General features: G+C 38.0%; 1 long non-coding RNA gene across 2 annotated transcripts; it reads right to left on the reverse strand.

Annotated features, from left to right (window-relative positions):
- Nucleotides 1–6883: 6883 nt before the first annotated feature.
- On the reverse strand, nt 6884–14737 carry LOC135760860 (uncharacterized). Of its 2 annotated transcripts, none has more exons than XR_012335250.1 (5): nt 14238–14737; nt 13400–13446; nt 11879–11925; nt 9353–9489; nt 6884–7440 (listed from the first exon to the last, which is right to left on the reverse strand). It is a non-coding gene; the product is annotated as an uncharacterized lncRNA (long non-coding RNA). The 2 variants fall into 2 exon arrangements; XR_012335249.1 differs by having other exon boundaries at nt 6884–7456.
- Between the last annotated feature and the right edge of the window lie 3304 nt (nt 14738–18041).

The raw sequence follows: 18041 nt of genomic DNA on the forward strand, positions 1-18041 counted from the left end.
CAAAACAGGGTCAGTGTCTGGACGTCACTCTTGCACCCCTTTTGGATGTCTGTGAACGTACCAAAAAGGTTCAGTGTATGAACGTCAGACTATGACTCCTTATGGATGTCTCTGGACGTTCAAAACAGTGTCAGTGTCTGGACGTCACTCTTGCACCCCTTTTGGATGTCTGTGAACGTACCAAAAAGGTTCAGTGTATGAACGTCAGACTATGACTCCTTATGGATGTCTGTGGACGTGCAAAACAGGGTCAGTGTCTGGACGTCACTCTTGCACTCCTCTTGGATGTCTGTGAACGTACCAAAAAGGTTCAGTGTATGAACGTCAGACTATGACTCCTTATGGATGTCTCTGGACGTGCAAAACGGGGTCAGTGTCTGGACGTCACTCTTGCACCCCTTTTGGATGTCTGCGGACGTGCCAAAAAGGTTCAGTGTATGAACGTCAGACTATGACTCCTTATGGATGTCTGTGGACGTGCAAAACAGGGTCAGTGTCTGGACGTCACTCTTGCACCCCTTTTGGATGTCTGTGAACGTACCAAAAAGGTTCAGTGTATGAACGTCAGACTACGACTCCTTGTGGATGTCTGTGGACATGCAAACCCACATGGAAAGAACCTATATGAGGATATATGCACATATATGAAACCTGCAGCTTATATGCACATACAGTATATGCTGCATATACATGTAGGCAAAATTGAGGTGCATATATGTGCATATACAGGCCATATTGGTCTGATGTATTGCTTATAAATATCCACATATAAGCCCTATACATACAAGATATGTCTCCTATATTGCTCATAGCAGGATCTGTTCATTTTGTAGCTAATACCTCACCATTGGCATCTGTCATACATGATGCCTAGCTCATATTTTCTATTACCAAGGCAATAACTAGGAACTAACTAAAAAATTATGTAAGAACTTATGTATGAGCAAACATGTGAAATTGGTATCACATAATTGGCATGTTATGGAATTTAAGCTATAATGTCTACATGTTTTCCTGAAACATTTACAAGGCCAATTCTTTCTTGTGTGAAGATAGTAGATGTATATGGCTGTGCCAAAAATATTAAATATCTAAAAAAACATTATGTTGTTTATAAATGAATATGACACCAAACACCAAGGTTTTTTTTGCTCATCCACTGTATTTTTTCTGCCTGCTTTAGCATAGAGCCTACCCTGCTGAAAAAACCAGCATCAAACCAGCATGGGAATTATGCTGGTCTATGCTGGTTTAGCTGGTGGTCACAGCATACCAGCCCCAAAAGACAACATATGCTGGTGTGACCAGCATGGGATGCTGGTGCTAATGCTGGTTTAGCTGGTGCTGATGCTGGTTTGTTGCTGGTTTAGCTGGTGTTCACTAGCAAACCAGCACCAAAACACAACATATGCTGGTCTTGCTGGTATGCTGGTTTTTTCAGCAGGGTATCTTTAGATTCATATCCTTTCCCTTCGAAATAGTTTCTTGTAAAACTGATTTTCGAACCAGTTGTACTTCCCACAACCTGTTGTTGTAAGTGTGGCTCTTATTACAGTCAAGTCCAAATATTGCCTCCCAGCTCCCCTTGGAACATCATGGAACATCTTTTAAACGTTAGACAAAGACATTATGATTACTTCTTTTAGACGTGTTTTTGCTCAGTGGGTTCTCTGGACAAATGCAGATGACATTTCTGACTGCTACAGTCTGTCTGGAAGCTAAAGGGAAACAAAGTATTTTGCCTTCTTTTTTCGTTTCAGTTTTCTGCAAAGACATGTATAGAAAAACATATACTTTTTCTATGTACACAAAAGGCCTATTTCTCATAAATATTGTTCAGAAATCTGTGTAAATCTGTGTTAGTGAGCACTTCTCCTTTGACAAGATAATCCAACTCACAGGTGTGGCACATCAACGTGCTGATTAGACAGCATGATTATTGCACAGGTGTGACTTAAGCTGGCCACAATAAAAGCCTTGGATCTCCAGCACCTTGTTTCCAGCCGGGCTCTGTGTCTGTCTGATTACATCTCAGGCTCTTCCGCCACCGTCTGCAGCTCTAACGACCCCGAGTAAAATGAGCCCACCCACTTGTCTCTACAACACTGTAAAGCGAAGATATCCCATCTGAAACTTTTTATGCCCTTATATGGGCGTGTTCCCTGCCCCATTATAAGTCAATGGGAAATTTTGGGTGCCTCTTACACCCCAGGGGTACAACTACACCCCAATGTGATGTATGTTCTTACAGAGGCTACCACCATCTTCAAATGTTGTAACCCACGTTTCTACAAAATCCTTGAGTGGACCTATGACCCGTCAAAGTTTGGCAGAAAGCTTAAGTCTATGGGATTTTTCGGGTGGTTTTTCACCCCCATTTCAGAAGTCCTGCACCCGATCGTTTATAAAAGTCATAGCACACTTCTCCTCAATAAGTTGGTCGATATGAGCCCTCTTTCATGGGTGTATGACAAAGCGTGCTAGACGAGTTACGTGCCGAAAAAAGTGTCTAGAGTTTGAGGAATAGTAATAGTGATGCTTTGCACTTAAGCACCACTAATAATAAGATTAGTATATAGAACAGTATGTTGGCTTTGTCAAGCCAACATAATAAGGTTCATTAGTTAACATTAGTTAATGTATTAACTAACATGAACAAACCATTGGCAAAACATTTGTTACAGTATTTATTAATCTTTGCTAATGTTAGTTAATAGAAATAAAGCGTTTAATTGTTTGTTCATGTTAGTTCACAGTGCATTAACTAATGTTACCAAGATTTTTAGGTATTAGTAATTGTTGAAATTAACAATAACAAAGATTAACAAATGTGTATAAGTGGAGTTCATTATTAGTTTATGTTAACTAATGTTAACTAATGAACCTTATTGTAAAGTGTTACTGAATATTGTGAAAAGATTACATTTTGAAGACACCTGGTGCCACACTCTAATCAGCTAATTAACTCAAAACATCTGCAAAGGCCTTTAAATGGTCTCTGCTGACTTGACCGTTGTCCAAAAAACAACCATTGACACCTTGCACAAGGAGGGCAAGACACAAAAGGTCTTTGCAAAAGAGGCTGACTGTTCACAGAGCTTTGTGTCCAAGCACAATAATTGACAGGAAGGAAAAGATGTGGTAGAAAAAAGTGTACAAGCAAAAGTGATAACTGCACCCTAGAGAGGATTTTAAAACAAACCCCTTTCAAAAATGTGGGGGAGATTCACAAAGAATGGACTGCATCTGGAGTCAGTGCTTCAAGAACCACTACGCACAGAGGTATGCAAGACTGTCCTTGTGTCAAGCCACTCTTGAACAACAGACAGCGTCAGAAGCATCTTGCTTCTTGGACTGCTGCTGAGTGGTCCAAAGTTATGTTCTCTCTGATGAAAGTAAATGTTGCATTTCCTTTGGAAATCAGGGTCTCAGAGTCTGAAGGAAGAGAGGAGAGTCACACAATCAACGTTGCTTGAGGTCCAGTGTAAAGTTTCCACAGTCAGTAATGGTTTGGGGTGCCATCCCAGTCAACTCTTTGATCTCTCAGTGAAGTCACTATGAGCTTACATGATACTCAGAATGTTGTCACAATGTGTGCGTCACAGTGAGCTAAAATTGTAACCACACAGCGCACTCACGGTTTGCTCATACTACCCATAATGCACATGGTATGAAAAGTACCAGATGTCGCCCAGAGAACTAATATTCTAGCGTTTGCTATTCGAAAACATGTCGCAGAGGCGTCAGCATTTAATTGCAAATATTATACAGACAATAAAAATGTGAAAGAGACATGATTGTCTCTGTATTTAACCCCACCACTGAGTAGTGAAGCCATCCACTGCAAGTCATGAACACACAAAAACACACGGCAACTATCACTGCAACACCCCAACAATCAATCACTTTCTGCCAGCTGTGGGAATCAAACCACCAACCTCTGGGTTAAACACACAAGTCTGACTCTTTAACCACTAGGCCACAATGCTTGGACAAAATAAATCTGTGATACGCACAACCAGCGCAATGTCATAGAATGTCTCTGAACAGGTTCACGCCCACTTTTGGGGGAAAATAAACTAGACTTCCCATTGACTTCCATACAAAATAGCAGAACAAAGCAACGTCTGTACACAGCCGGCAGGCGTAAATAACTTAAGAAATCTCTCAGATTAAACATGTTGAGTAATTATCTGTCCACCATGCCTGCCATAGAGCATGAAAGATACATACACATTTAATTTGGTCAATATAAAAAACATGTCCCTTTCATTCTCACAAATTTGTGTAACAACGCTTCCTATTGGCCAGAGGTGTCTTACCCGGACATGGCATGATGGACAGATAATTACTCGACATGTTTAATCTGAGTGATTTCTTAAGGTATTTACGCCTTCCGGCTGTGTACGAACGTTGCTTTGTTCCTCTTGTTGGAAGGAATTCTATGAGAAGTTTGTTTTCCCCCAAAAGGGGCGGTGACAAAATTTACAGTCACGTTCCCAGATGTGCCAGTAATCACTGTGATCCTCCAGTATCCACCTTTTTCTAGTGAGATATAGGAAGTAGAATGCCCTACTTGTGTTTTATTGCCTCCTTTAACCTGCTCAACATTTTAAAATCACAATAAGCTCACACTATGAATTATCACGGTATGATACCGCACTTCAACTATGGGTTAAGTTTCTTGCTCACGGACACAATGGTGTGTCACAGTGGATTCGAACCTGGGTCTCTCACACCAAAGGCGAGTGTCATATCCACTGTGCTATCACCACCCCAGAAAGATGCGCATGGGCTCTCATAAGACTTTAGCAGTGCCACAGACTGATTGACTCCATGCCATGCCGCATTGCTGCAGTAATAGCCCAGCTGCACTACTTCCTGAACTTCAGCCAGCTCCTTGTTTCCTGTCTGCCATTATTGACCAAACTGATTAATCGAGGTTTTCCTGACCTCAGTAGTCACAACAACAATAATCAGACACACCTGGATTAATCAGTTTGTCCAATAATGGCAGACAGGAAACAAGAAGCTGGCTGAAGTTCAGAAAGTAGTGCAGCTGGGCATAAAGCCTATTTACTCGGCGCACGCTCTGCTGCGACTGCACACAGTCAGTCAGTGTTCAATGGCGGCGTCACATCTGTCTCTCGTCATAGAGGCAGACGGGGAGGTGTGCGAACAAGACTCCGGAGGCATCCATTCAGGCCCCCTCTCCCCTCCATCATCCTGGCGAATGTCCGCTCTCTAAGGAACAAGTTGCTGCACGCCAAATGCCTGGTGGAGAGAGCCTACAAGGACACCTGCATCATCGCCCTCACAGAAACCTGGCTTGACGATGAAGTTCCGGAGTCCGAGGTCAGTCTCGATAACTTTTCCATCATAAGAGCTGACAGGACCCGTCAGTCGGGCAAAGAGAGAGGTGGTGGGATCTGCATCTACGTCTCTAGCCAGTTTATTGTTAACTTTTATAAACTATACTCCATGTGTTGATTACTTCTTAAGAGCGTTACACATGTATATGAAGTCTAGTAAGTATCATTTACATGTTCTGGTAGCTTTATTTTTATTACAATTTCTTCTTAATTCCTCTTTTTTATTTTTTCGGTATCCCTGAACATCCATCCGAAGATCCTGAAGCAACGTTAAGAGACTTCATGAAAACACAACTCAAACTCTCACCGGACATCATAAACCAAATCACTTTCCACAGAACTCATCGTCTCGGCTCAACCAAAAAAACTCCCCCCGACCCATCATTGTAAAACTGGAACACTACAAACACAAAGAGCTGATAAAAAGTAAAGGTAAAGAACTGAAAGGAACACATTATGGAATAAATGATCAATTTCCACGTGAAATAAACGACCGGCGAAAAATCCTGTACCCCATTATGAAAAAACATAGAAAGGACAATAAGCGCGCAAATATAATTGTGGACAAGCTTTACATCGAAGGACAGCTTTACCGGGATTCCAAAGTTACCCCATGGCTCTGTTAACTCCATATGCAATATCCTAGTAACTATCTTATATGATTAAACGTTAATTCTACGCACTACCCTCTCTCCATGCCCTAAATGCACAACCTTACTCTACTTACAATTTCTATGTACTTGTTTGTCCTGTCTTGTTATGAAATACCGTTTTTGTACATGTCCATATGTATCACTCTTCAAATTACAAACGTTCACACATTTTTACATCAAATATGCATACCCATTATTCAAAAAAATCCTCTAAAGATGTTAATTAAAAACTATGCAGTCACTTAAATTTGTGTCCTGGAATGTGTGTGGCTTCCGGTCTCAGGCGAAAATAATTAAAATAATTAACCACTTAAAGAAATTAGGTGCAGATATAGCCTTTTTGCAGGAAATACACATTTCAAATTTAGAACATGGAAATCTTACATTAAATAATTATTATAATGTATATTCATCAACACACAATGGCAAACAACGAGGAGTCTCAATATTAATAAATAAGATTAAAACTGCAAGCAGTGATGGAAGGGCCCTCGCACACATGACACCGCCACGCCATGGCATAAGAATGAAAGGGAACAGTAGTAAATAGGCATTTAAGCATGTAAACATAGGTGAACCATTTAAAAGTGTAGTATAATGTGCCACATTTCCTGTTGCTAATTACAAATGACAGCGAGGTAGCATCGTGTAAGATAGCATGAGAGAGAGAGTGAGCGAGTGTGTGTGAGTTTGAGTGACTACATGTAAATATTGGCATGTAGATGTGTTCAGTCCAGGACTCTTATCAATCATGTGAAGTTTGAGACAAATCCGACATTGCGTTATCATTGTAAACATCCCAGGTAGCCAAAACAGTTTGGCCCAATAATGGCCCAAATCCGGCAGGCCAGAAAAAAAAACACGGCCCAGTTACGGCTGCCAGAAAAGGGCCAACTCTGGGATGAATGACGCCCCAGAATCGGCCCAAGTACACTGGCCCATGTCCGGGTGCCTAAAGTGAGCCGGCACTGCCAGCACAGTGCCAGAATCACGCCAGCTAAAACTGTACACTCAGCCAAAACTGGCCAATGTCCGGGTGCTTAAAGTCAGCCGACACTGCCAGCAAAGTGCCAGAATCATGCCAGCTTAAACTGTACACTCAGACGAAACTAGCCCGAATTTTTTTTTAAAGTGTTTTTTCCACAAAACAATATTTTATAACCTTAGCCCTTAAGATGGCATGTACTTATCCCTTCTTAAAAAAACTTTTATTATATTTAGTTAAAAAAAGTTAAACTGCACATTAGAAGTTCTATCCTCAATGTTTGTGATGCTTTTAATGTGTTAAGTGTCACACTTTACTGTAGGTGTTTAAAAAAAAAAGAAAAATATACAGTATGTTTACATGTTTATTTGAAACATAACATTACATTAATAAAACATTAATAAACATCTGGACACTCCTCAAGTGTACCCTAAAAGAAGGAAAGACTGAGAGAAAAGAGATAAGAGGGGGAACAGAAAATGACTCATGGTTACTTCATCAGATAGACTGAAGGCATTAATGTTAAATTGGGTAAATGTTAAAGGAATAGTTCACCCTAAAATAAAAATTCTGTCATCATTTACTCATCCTCATGTTGTTTTAAAGGTAGGGTAACAGATTTGATCCTGAAAGATTTTTAGTTATGCTGGTTAAGAGGCTGTTTACACTTGGTATTAAGATGCGTGTTCACGTGCGCTCACCTCCTGTCTGTAAACAGCGAGAAAAGCAAACTTTTCTGCTGAATTGACAACCTGTACAGGAGCCACAAAACGAAAGGCATCTTTTATAACAACAACAGCAAAAACTGCCTGGATCAGCAAGAGCAAAAACCCAAATTAACATCTGTAACTTTACTGCTTTAGCACGAGATGCAAACAGCTACAGGAGGCAAAGGGTCTAAAAGGGTCGTTGTTTATTTTGGTAAGGTAGGTACGCGATATGTTTGTATTGAGATGGATTCAGATATTCTACTTTGATGAAACATTGTGTTGCTTATGAAATTTGTGTTCGTTTACAGATTAGCATAACGATATAGTTACTGACCCTGTGTCTCAATCAGCTCCCTTGTTCAGTAGTCAGGGCACTGATCAGGGAGTCAGACATTTTAAGGGCTGTCTCAATCGCAAAATCAGTTCAGTGCACTGGAACGTTCGTTCCCTAAAAATTCCCACAATGCAACGCAAAAACCAGTGAGCATCGATGCTCCCTATGTACCCTAACCGGAAATCATGTGACCTTTTCTGAAGCTCGCCAACCGAACATCACGTGATCCAACTCAATAAACTGTATGAAATGTACAGAACTTTTATAAAACAAATGTTTGTTTTAGTTGTAAATATAAACAGGCATTGCTACACAGCAAGGGACCACAATCTACTCAATATTTAAAATAGTAATATTTATTTAAAATTGTAAATATATTTATTACATTTAAAATTTTATTAATATGCCTCCAATTTTATGCACAGATATGTAAGAGAATAATGACAGCATTTTTCACAATGTACTGTTTTTAAAATTAAGTCAGAGAGATGTTGGTTTTGCCGGTTGTTGATGAGTAACAGCTGTGAGTGATTAGAACGCGCTTATAGCCACGTGACAGAAAAATAAGTGAACATTGTCCCAATGTGAAGTGAGCTAGGGTCCTTACCAGTGCCCGAACCTGTGTACACGATATACTGATTCACGACCTCGGGAGCTAGGGAACGAATCGAGACACACGGTACGTCTACACAACCGAACGTGTGCTTAAACTAATTCTGATATAAACCAGTTGTTTATGTTGGTTATTTTGGAAGTGTTATTCACGTTGTACTGCAAAGTTTTCTCTCTGGTGGATGAGACATGAAATGTGACCGTCTAATCTGTGCATGTTCATGTGTTTTGAAAGAGGCGTGACTTTGGATGGCAATTTGACTTAAGGGTGGGATCGTGATTTCATTACTAGGCGGCTACCGTTAGCATTTTTCAAAATGTGTTACCCTACCTTTAAACCTGTATGAATTTTTTCTGATGAACACAAAAGAAGATATTTTGAGGAATGATGGTAAACACACATCAGATTGAAACCATTGACTTCCATAGAAGGAATAAAAAAATATGATGGCATTTAATGGGTACCGTCACCTGTGTGCTAACCATCATTTATCACAATACTTTCAAAATACTTTTTCCTACTATGGAAGTCAATGGTTACAATGTGCTGTGTTTTTACCATCATTACACAAAACATCTTAATTTGTGTTCATCAGAAAAAATCATGCAGATTTAGAACAACATGAGGATGAGTAAATGATGAAAGAATATCTATTGAACTATCCCTTTAACAACAATTGAAATACCTTGAATTTGCTTGTTTTCAGGCCCGCTCTCTTATTCTTTTTGCATCTCTGTCAGATGCAAGCTGCAGAAGTTTTTACGAACTTTTCTACTTCACCATCTGGTGTACGAACAGTAGTTGAATTTCTTCTGACAGATTCTTGAAAAGAAACAAAATTATTTAATTAGGTAAATGCAAGCATGTTAGTTTAACCCTGGAGAACCCAAGAACCCTTCTCTTAGAATCAATTAACATTGGCCACATTTGACCCGTGGGTTCTCCAGGGTTAAATGTTACCTACAAGCTATTCTGCTTCAAAAACAATGACAGGTACTTTAGGGTGGAAGACTTATAGCTTCATAGATTAACATTGTAATGGCTTTATATACAGTGGCAAGAAAAAGTATGTGAATTTCACAGTTTTCTGAACAAATTTGTCATAAAATGCGATCTAAACTTTATCTAAGTCAAGAGCATTGATAAACATAATGGGGCGGTTTCCCGGACCAGGATTAGCTTAATCCAGAACTAGGCCTTAGTTTAATTAGGAAATATAATTAGTTTTAACAAACATGCCTAACTAAAAACATTACCTGTGTGCATTTTGAGGTAAAACAAAGGGCACTGATGTATTTTAAGATATGTAAGTGCAAGTTGTTTTCAGTTTGGAGAGCTCTTAAAACTGTTTAAGTCTAGGACTAGTCTAATCCCTGTCCGGGAAACCGCCCCAATGTGTCTAAAAATAATTACACAAAAACATTCAGATCTTTCATGTCTTTATTGAGAACTACCAAAAAACATCTTAGTGCTTGTGAAAAAAATGTGAACCCTTAATTGAATGACCTCAAAAAAGCCAATTGGAGTCAGGTTTTAGCACAGCTATGGCCCTATTGTTTTTTCCCCAGATTCAGTTTAATTTTTTCTCAAATTCCGTGTTTTTCGTTTTATTCTGGATTCTGGTTAAATTAAATTTCAGTAATCAAAAAGCACATCTTATCAACTGAAAACATAACAGAAAATTAGCAGATCCACCACTGCAGTGAATATACTGTACTGTATGAGTGTGCGACTGTGCGTTTCCACAAGGTGACGTGCCTGTTTACCAGCATGTATAGCTCGTATATGGTTCTCAAGACACGAGGGCTCACTAAGTTTTCTTTCTTGTTTAAGTGAACATAAACAGCTGTATGTTTATTAGTATATTGAAGCAGTGCCGTCTTAAAGCTGTCTTGGGTGTTCAAAGCTGTCTTGAGTGTTCAATGTTCATTATACAAAAAAAAATGAAAACCCCTCACTACTATTAACTGAATAAATTTCGCAGCTGCACATTTAATCCATACAGTGAGGACAGTGCAGTGTTTTATTTGTATTTATTGCTAAGGTTCATGTTAAAATCATGTTGACAGACAATTTCATAACTAATATATTTACATTTAATACAGATGCCTGAAAAGTAAAACAAGATGAGTATAGTATTATGATTAAGAGGAAATATTAAAAATTTGGTTGCTTTTCAGTAGCATTGTTGTAGTGACAGCCAAAATACATTGGCCTATATGTAATACACATGAGTAGTACAAAGTCCATTTCCTACTTTGCAAACTCGACACAAAAAAAAAAAACTAAACAAAAATGAGTGGAAGTGGCAACGAATATCCAAAGATGATAAATTGTGGAAAAAAAAGGTAGCACGAATTCCTTTATATGGAAGTGGTTTGGCTAGCTAAAAAACTGACAAGGCGCAGAATAAAATATAAATGAACCCTCTTATTTTTGTGGCTTCAGTCATTGTTGGCATACTGTTTTAAAGCTGGAAGCATTAACAACTTACATCGAAATATATATCATTATCGTTCAATATGGATTTTTGCCATATTGCCCAGCCCTAGGCCGATGTATTTTGGCTGTCACTACAACAACGCTACTGACAAACAACCAAATCTTTTGTTTTTTTTATCATAACACTATACTCATCTTGTTTTACTTTTCAGGCATCTGTATTAAATGTAAAAATATTAGTTATTAGAATCTATGATTTAACATTAGCAATAAATACACACAAAACACTGCACAGTCCTCACTGTATGAATTAAATGTGCAGCTGCAAAAGTTGTTCAGTTAAGAATAGGAAGTGATTTTCATTTTTGGCGTGTAAAGAACATTTCTGACACAGAAAGCAGCAGGCACTTTAAGAACCCAAGACAGCTTTAAGACTGCAATGCTTTAATATACTGATACTGACACATCTAGCTGTTTATGTTCACTTAAACAAGAAAGAAAACTTAGTTTAGTGATCACGCATGTGTTGACTGCGTGCTGTGTGGGTGCTTCGCGAGCCCTCATGTCTGAGGAACAGATGTCAAGCGTGCGCGTTGTGGGAACGCCGAGTTGCACACTCAAACAGAACAGTATATTCAATGCAGTGGTGGAGCTGCTACTTTTCTTCATTTTTTCTAAATTTGTGAATGTCCTGTAAATAATATATACTTTTTAAAGCGGTACGGATGTGTGCGTGGGCAAGGTGGACATGGAAAAAAGTATACTGTACCTTTTCTGTCTGTTCTGTTCCAGCCTTTATTGGAACCTGCTAGTGCTCTGAAAAACACATGAAAGATCTGAATTTCTTGTGTAATAATTTTTAGACACATTATGTTATTTATGTATATTTATTCAGAAAACCATTACATTTACTTGCTAATGTATATATACATAAACATACAATACATATATAATATTGATGGCTCTTGCTTCGTTCTGAAACCCTAGATGGCAGTTTTCTTATCCTCGAACAAACTGTCATCTTAAGGGCTATGTTTACATGCACAAAATTTTGTCAATACGACTGAATTTAATCCGATGAAAGGTTACAACAATACAGTTTACATGCACCCTAAACATGTTTAAATGTTTGCTCCTCAAAATGTTTGTTTACATGTACATTTTATATAAACCGAACATCTGTGCAAGCGCACAGCCAGGGTTGGCAGCTTCACATATCAAAACCATCCCCATGGACATTCAAAATTAGCCCAACAGCATCCCAATGACTTATCACAGCCCAAATACCAATAACTAATGAACAAAATCCTTTCATATCTGACCCGCAGAAAAAACAACTCGCAAAGACAGTTTAAACAGTAGCCCAAATCTGAACGAAAAAAAGAGAGGACTTGGCAATGCCACCCCAAAGCCAAACCAAAGCAAATAAGAGGTAAATATACGACGTAAACGTGAGCACAAATTTTCTGTGCACATGCACAATGTATTTTTGCATCCGACAAAATACTTCGATTCACGCATTTACATGCATACTTTTCTCCTGCTGATCGGATCACAGATTGGACTACACCACCCCTTTCAATACGATTCAAATTTGCATCCAATCTACCTCAATCGTATTGATTAAGGTTTTTACATGACGGCTTTTTAATACGATTGAGCCATCAATACGATTACAAACTGATTAATTGGTTGCATGTAAACATAGCTACTAGAAACATAAGTACTAGAATAAGGGCACACCACTAAGGTAAAAAAAAACGGTTACATGCCCAATTGTGCCAGTGTTGTATTATCGAGAAAGTTCATTATTATTTTTATACCTTTTTAAGCCTTGCCTATTTAAAATTGTAATATTTGCAAGATGCAGCAAAAAAGAACTCAATTTGGTTTTTAAGGGTTGTTTTGAGATTTTCAATTATATAAAAAAGTAAGTTTTCCTTACTCTTAATCACACACATCCACAGATAATTGTGTTTTCTCTACCATTATATTTATATTTCAAAATGACTGCAAATGCCAAATCCATCAACTGGAATTGTGATCTAATAAAATATCTTGTTATTATAGTGTACATAACAACGTTTACATATCAAAGTTTAGTTTAGACTACTTAATGTAAAGACTTTTTAAAGACTTGTTATTTGTAATATATATTTGTAGCCCTAAACGAATCCCTATCATGCTTCTGGCCCCAATTGACCCCTCAGACAGTCCTGACATTAACAATGCAACAAAACTGATTCCCAAGAAATATCCATGCCCCGTCCAATATTGTACTTTTACTTACATTAATTCTTCAAATGAATTCTGTCCAAACTGATGATCTTGAGAAATCTAAATGTGACAAAAACAATCACAATAAGTTGTTAAGTTGTATAACAGACAGACAGATCATAGATACAAAATGTTGAGTAATAACTACATAATTAAGGTTCACTCATTTTCTACAAAGTATCTTTCAATAGATGAAATCGGTTATAATGTTGTGCAACAGTGAGGTGGAAATATTTTTACTGCAGGTGCACTTTAAGTAAAGAAGTTTAACTACCAGCTGTGTCCTGTAGCTGCAAGATTCTCTGTTCTGTGAAATTTAAACGTTTTCTGTACCAGACAAAGTTATCCCTTGGTAAAAAAAAATTACCTCAGTCAGCTGTATAATAGCGGAACTGGCTGAGGTGGCTACGAGTGTTTAGCAGAATAGCTTCACGATCCCTCAGTTACTCCCGCCTGCTGCATAGACTGCTGAGGCAAATCCTCAGACCAGTTTTATGAGTTGCGAAATATTATTTGTTTGTTATGCTAAACGAAATATTACTGTTTAAGTAAGTTCATTAAACTGAGCAGAGTTCATTTCTTATGTCCGAATTCTTCTTGTCAGATAAATTATAAAAATCGATTTTCTACTCAACTTTATCTAGAAAGACTTCAGTATTTTAATAATAAATTCAAATGCTAATTTACATATTTGTTGAAGTGGGATTGTGGTCATTTAAAAAATTACGTATACTATATCAGTCACACCAGTTTGTCCTTCTTTTAAATGAAGTTTACATATATCTAATATGTGCAGAGTATATATATTTTAAGCATTAAAATTATGTTAAATAACTTCCAAAAAGTCTTACCTCAGAGAAATTGCAGCAGACTTCATGCAGCTACAACCGTTAAAGCCCGGTAAATGTCGTCACTAGATGTCGCAGCTAGTGCGCATGTCTTGAAACAGCAGCAGTTCTTTTTCCAAAATAAAAGTTCCTTTAACCAGCTTTAATTGTCTAAAAATTGTAATCGATAAATTATAAATAGATCAATCTTTATGATCAAATTAGTTCAAATTCTGGAAAAGGGCTGAAAAATTGTAGTTGTAATAAAGTAAACAAATTGACAAGCTTTACAGCTTATAAAATGTTTTTATAAAATCTCAATTTAGTATTTGACCATTAATTAATACAATATGTGTTTGTTGAAATATTACATACATAGAAAATATTTCAGTATAAACTTAATAGCCCAGATACTTACATTCAATAGGCTAATGGCACTTTATGCCTCTACAAACCTATTCTTAACATTAAAATATGCTTCTCCCCTTCCCTTATTTTATTAGGGAAAAATTTCTGAGCTTAACTTTTCCTCACACTTTTCACTTATTGACTACCATTAATCAGGAAAACTAAAAACAATTATCAAAACATTAAATAGAAACAATTATATGCATATCAATTGTTAAATTAATATATTTTTATTAAAACAAACGTGAAATGTGAAAGCCAATATGTGGAAAATATGCCATTTGTCAGCCAAAATCGGACCAAATCCGCATATCCACAGCCTAGCCGAATCTGGCAACTTTTGCTGGCCCAGTGCTGGCTTAAAGCTGGTAAGCCGCAGCCAGAACACAGCCGTGTGCGCCGACACTCAGCCGGATCTGGCCCGAATGCACTGGCTACCTGGGATGTTACTTCCTGTTACCAGCTGGTGGCGCTATGACCATAACTGACTATTGGCATCATAGTGACAAAGTAACGGGTTTCTGTAACTCCACTACTTTTAGCAGTAACGAGCATGTAACGAAGTATTTTTTTATCAAATAACGCAATTACATTTACTGAAATTTAAATGAGTTCGTTACTCGCGTTACTCTATTTTGTAAAAAATAGACAAGACATATCTGACGTTGCAGGACTGTAGTTGGCGGCGCAATAATTCATTACACTTCATCATAGCTGACAGTCCATATAGAATGAACATGAAATACTAAACGGGACAACATACCTTTGTTTAAAAATTGTGCGCAAGTCATAATCCATCCAGGTTCATGTTTGTAAATTATCTTCACCAAGCAATCGCAGTATGACATCAACTTGCATTTGTAGTCCACAAAGGTAATAAATCTAAGAAATGTTCATATATTCTTAGATGTTTACATCGGCTTCATGGAAGAGAACGGTCCGCGATTGTTGTTTCCACTAAAATATTCACACTGCGCTGTACACCCGTGGTAAAACGCCATAGTATGTGTGAGCTTGCTTTTAGTTTTAGTTTCAGTCTCTCCGTATCCGAACAAACAATCCACTCGCTCTGTGTCTGTCTGACAAAACAATCCACTCGCTCTGTGTCCGTCCGACAAAACAATCCACGTAGCCTACTCCGTTTTCTGATTAAATATCTTCCTTTAATCCTGTGTATCATTTAAATCCAACAGAAATCAAACAATATATGACCAAAGAGCGCAGTCCCTGCGGCAAGCTTCACAAGCTGTGTTCCAATTCAAGGGCTGCACCCTACTAAGCATGTGATAAAAGGTGAGCACTCGGCCTTTCAAGGCGCTCAGAAGTTCGCAAATAGAACTGAAATGAGACGGTCTAACCTTCGGAGGACCCATAATTTGCCTCAACTGGTGCACGCGCATCGCGCCTGTTAGCAGGACACAGCGGAGACGTTTCTAACTTATTAAAATAAATATGAAATCAGAAAATTATAATTTATTTTAGAAAATATGACATGTTGACACAATTGTCTCCAAGTTTTTAAAGACACTACACAATTTTAACACATTATATATTTTTGTAAACATGCACATGCAGAATATTTGTCTAAATGGTCTAAATGATATACATAAATAAACTAAGTTTACATATTAAGATAATTTCTAACAAAAATATTCAAAGGATGAATCTAAAGCAAAATAGGCTCCTACAGTATGTGATATATTAGAGTCTTACGTGTAAAATAGCCCATCCATATCGTTTTACTGTTTGACTGTTCAGTACTGTTCATATTTACATTTAAAAAGCAGACATACAAGTAACTAATTACTTTTGATATACAGTAACTGGTAGAGTAATTCAGTTACTTTTAAAAGAAGTAACTAGTAACTGTAACTAATTACTAATTTTCAGTAACTTGCCCAACACTATTGACATGTAGATGTGTTCAGTCCAGGACTCTTATTAATCATGTGAAGTTAGGGAAAGATCGGACATTGCATAATCAGTGTAAACATGTCACTTCCTGTTGCCAGCTGGTGGCGCTATGACCATAAGTGACTATTGACATGTAGATGTGTTCAGTCCAGGACTCTTATTAATCATGTTAAGTTTGGGACAGATCAGACATTGCATAATCATTGTAAACATGTAACTTCCTGTTGCCAGCTGGTGGCGCTATAACCATAAGTGACTATTGACATGTAGATGTGTTCAGTCCAGGACTCTTATTAATCATGTGAAGTTAGGGAAAGATCGGACATTGCATAATCAGTGTTAACATGTCACTTCCTGTTGCCAGCTGGTGGCGCTATGACCATAAGTGACTATTGACATGTAGATGTGTTCAGTCCAGGACTCTTATTAATCATGTGAAGATTGGGACAGATCAGACATTGCATAATCATTGTAAACATGTCACTTCCTGTTGCCAGCTGGTGGCGCTATAACAATAAGTGACTATTGACATGTAGATGTGTTCAGTCCAGGACTCTTATTAATCATGTAAAGTTAGGGAAAGATCGGACATTGCATAATCAGTGTAAACATGTCACTTCCTGTTGCCAGCTGGTGGCGCTATGACCATAAGTGACTATTGACATGTAGATGTGTTCAGTCCAGGACTCTTATTAATCATGTGAAGTTCGGGACAGATCAGACATTGCATAATCATTGTAAACATGTCACTTCCTGTTGCCAGCTGGTGGCGCTATGACCATAAGTGACTATTGACATGTAGATGTGTTCAGTCCAGGACTCTTATTAATCATGTGAAGTTCGGGACAGATCAGACATTGCATAATCATTGTAAACATGTCACTTCCTGTTGCCAGCTGGTGGCGCTATAACAATAAGTGACTATTGACATGTAGATGTGTTCAGTCCACGACTCTTATTAATCATGTAAAGTTAGGGAAAGATCGGACATTGCATAATCAGTGTAAACATGTCACTTCCTGTTGCCAGCTGGTGGCGCTATGACCATAAGTGACTATTGACATGTAGATGTGTTCAGGTCAGGACTCTTATTAATCATGTGAAGTTTGGGACAGATCGGACACTGTATGCCTGAGTTCCAGCAACCTGTTTCATAGCGAAACATCAAACTTTGGCTGTCCGAAACAGACACAAATTTTAATATAGAATCAAATCCTTTGCAATTTAGCATCACAAAGGCCTTAAGATGACAATCACCAAATATGAAGATGATCCGACTAAAACTGTAGGAGGAGTTAGTTAAAGTATGACTGCTGGAAATGAGAAAAACTGAGCCAAAATCTGAGAAATAATTCAAAATAGCTGACTTCCTGTTTGGTGTAGGGCATTGCTCTATGAGACTTTTTTGTAGGGCTTGTAATAATACATGAGCATACCGAAATTCGTAATTGTAAGTTAAACACAGTCCAAGGGCTGCTTCATTCAATATTTGAAAGTGGCGCTAAA

This window comes from Paramisgurnus dabryanus, chromosome 16, assembly GCF_030506205.2.
Source record: "Paramisgurnus dabryanus chromosome 16, PD_genome_1.1, whole genome shotgun sequence".
NCBI lineage: Eukaryota > Metazoa > Chordata > Actinopteri > Cypriniformes > Cobitidae > Paramisgurnus > Paramisgurnus dabryanus.